This window comes from Myotis lucifugus, unplaced genomic scaffold (assembly GCF_000147115.1).
Source record: "Myotis lucifugus unplaced genomic scaffold, Myoluc2.0 scaffold_7, whole genome shotgun sequence".
Lineage (NCBI taxonomy): Eukaryota > Metazoa > Chordata > Mammalia > Chiroptera > Vespertilionidae > Myotis > Myotis lucifugus.
This window is the reverse complement of record NW_005871055.1, coordinates 8,462,000-8,464,456: the sequence shown is the minus strand read 5'-3', so window position 1 is coordinate 8,464,456 and position 2,457 is coordinate 8,462,000. Positions and strand designations below refer to the sequence as shown.

The 2,457-nt window shown below is 47.8% G+C and overlaps 1 non-coding gene across 1 annotated transcript; it reads left to right on the top strand.

Annotated features, from left to right (window-relative positions):
- The first annotated feature begins 1,563 nt into the window (after positions 1-1,563).
- LOC111824680 lies at positions 1,564-1,767 on the top strand. Its single transcript, XR_002827772.1, has one exon. It is a non-coding gene; the product is annotated as a small nucleolar RNA SNORA73 family (small nucleolar RNA).
- The last annotated feature ends 690 nt before the right edge of the window (positions 1,768-2,457 follow it).

Sequence of the window (2,457 nt, the reverse complement as noted above, 5' to 3'; positions counted from 1 at the left end):
GGGGGGCGGCTGTGGGAGGTTGGCTGTGGGAGCGCACTGACCACCATGGGGCAGCTCCTGCATTAAGCATCTGTCCCCTGGTGGTCAGTGCGCATCATAGTGACCAGTCAACCGGTTGTTCGGTCGTTCAGTCGCTTAGGTTTTTATACATATAGATGATATTGGTAGCTATCAGTTATTGAGTTCCTTTATATTAGACATTTTATTATCTCATTTCCTCCTCAAAATCACCCTGTCAGGAAGGTCTTGTTATCACCATTTTATAAAGAAAAAGCTGAGGCTAGAGAAGCAAAGTAACTATGCTTTCAGCTACCAGTTACAGAATAGCATCTGTAAGTGGCTGAAGCAGTAAGGTCTTCTTATTACCTCACATGACCATAAGGAAGGAGGGGGGTGCTTCCAGGTTGGTTTGGCAGCTCAATAGTGCCATCAAGAAGCCAATCTCTTTCCACGTTTCTGCTTCAGCATCAGCAACTTATGGGTGCTGTTTCCTTCCCTCGGTGCAGCAACATAAAGTATCTTATTCTCACAAACTGAATGCAAAAGCGGGAAGAAGGGAAAAGGCGGCAGCCTTCTTGTGTGTTTGTGTGCATGTGTGCACATTTATTTTATCAGGAAGGAAATATTTCCCCAAAGCCCCTCAACCAATTTCCCCTTATATCTCATCAGCCAGGAGGAAATTATTTGGTCTGACCAGGCCGAGTTAATCTGTGAGCATATTGCCTCCACCTCCCAATTGCTGACTAAAATTGCGTATTCTTAGCAAGAAGAAAGTGGGGTTGGTGTTGAGTGGGCAACAATGTCTGCTACATTCCCTCAACATTCCATGGTAGATGGTTCTCTTCTCACAACACAATGCTATCTTCCAAGACCTTTGTCTTCTATGTCTTTTAAAAGTAAGAAATCAGAGGAAATGCTGCAGTAATTCTTGCTGCTGTCTTGCAAATGAGAGACAGGGCAGGATGGTGTGTTTGGATCAGTGAGGCACCTTCATAATGATGAGGAAGGCAGGTTGAAGAACTAGGAGATGTGGACTCTAGCCCCAGGTCTGCTACTTTCTATCTATTACCTTGGGTAAATTACTTAATCTTTCTGAACCTTAAGTTCTGATCTGTAAAGCAAGAAGGTTGAACTAGGTGATCTCTAAAGTTTTGTTCAGCTCTAATATTTTACTGGTAAAATGCAATTTTTATTGAGCAGCTATGAGCAATGCTCTACAGTCTATCATTATATTTTTAAAAACACTATTCAAGATGCATCTGCATGCCATATGAATGTGTGAAATCAACATTATTTTTATATATGAAGATTAGGATATCATATAACAGCCCAGTGACCACTATGGTAGAACGACCAGAACGACCGGAATGACTGGTGGCTATGACACACACCAGGCAGCCAACCAGCCTGATCCGGGCTGATGGGCCCCTCCCACCCGCAGGTCCCACCCCCAATTACCCCCCAACACACACCTGCTGGTCTGGGACACAGGGAACACATGACTGAGCTGTCCGCACCCCTTCTGAGGGGAGACGCCCACCAGGTATACAGAAGGCACTCAGCCCAACGTGGATACCCTGGGAGGTCACTCTCCCCGGGCTCTGTCCAGGTGGCGTAGGGGAGCATAGGGCTCTGCCCCATGATGTACAGTCCCTTTCCACAACGTTGGAGAGAAAGCCGGGCCTAGAGTCTGCGCCTGCATATTCCTACAACTTCTCAGAGTCCTGTGGACGATGACTGAGGAGATAAACCAGGCAGGAAACATCTAGGAAAAAAAAAAAAAAAAAAAGAAGGCACTCAGCAAGGAGTCCCCACGGGTGATGTTCGCACCTTCATGCTGTTCCCCCCCACACCACCACCACAATGCCAAGGAAGCCTGATTCAGGAACCCCATGCTGACCACACAGAGAAACAGCGTATATAAACATCGTGTCCCCAAGACGCCTGAATCCGCCTCAAGAGGAAGATGCTACAGACCCTGAGCGGGAAGATCGGGACTGAGACAGAAGGTCTGGGAAATGCAGGGCTGTGGATGGCCGTGTTCCGCATTTGCTGCCCGACCCTGCTCCCTGTCCCCATCTGTGTGCGAAACACCTGCATCACCGCCCTGGAATGGAGGCCTGTAAGTGAGTGAAGAACTGTGCCTGTGCCTGTGCCTGTGGCTGCGTTCAGCTTCCTGCCCTCGTGGAAACATATTTACGTGCCAGAATCTAAAACCCTCTTTATCGGTAACAGCGCAAATAATGCAAGACCGACACGTGTTTCTAAACAGGACTCTGTCCGGCTGCATGTGAGCCCAGATCGAAGGCCTGCTCTCTGACCAGGAGGCTGCGAAGTCTCTTCCTCTCTCGAACACACGCAACCTGGAGAGGTTTAAAGGGAAAAGGAGATAAAAAAAAAAAAAAAAAATAGCAACAAGCTCTGAAGCTGCTCCGGATGCCGTCAAATCCTCCGCGG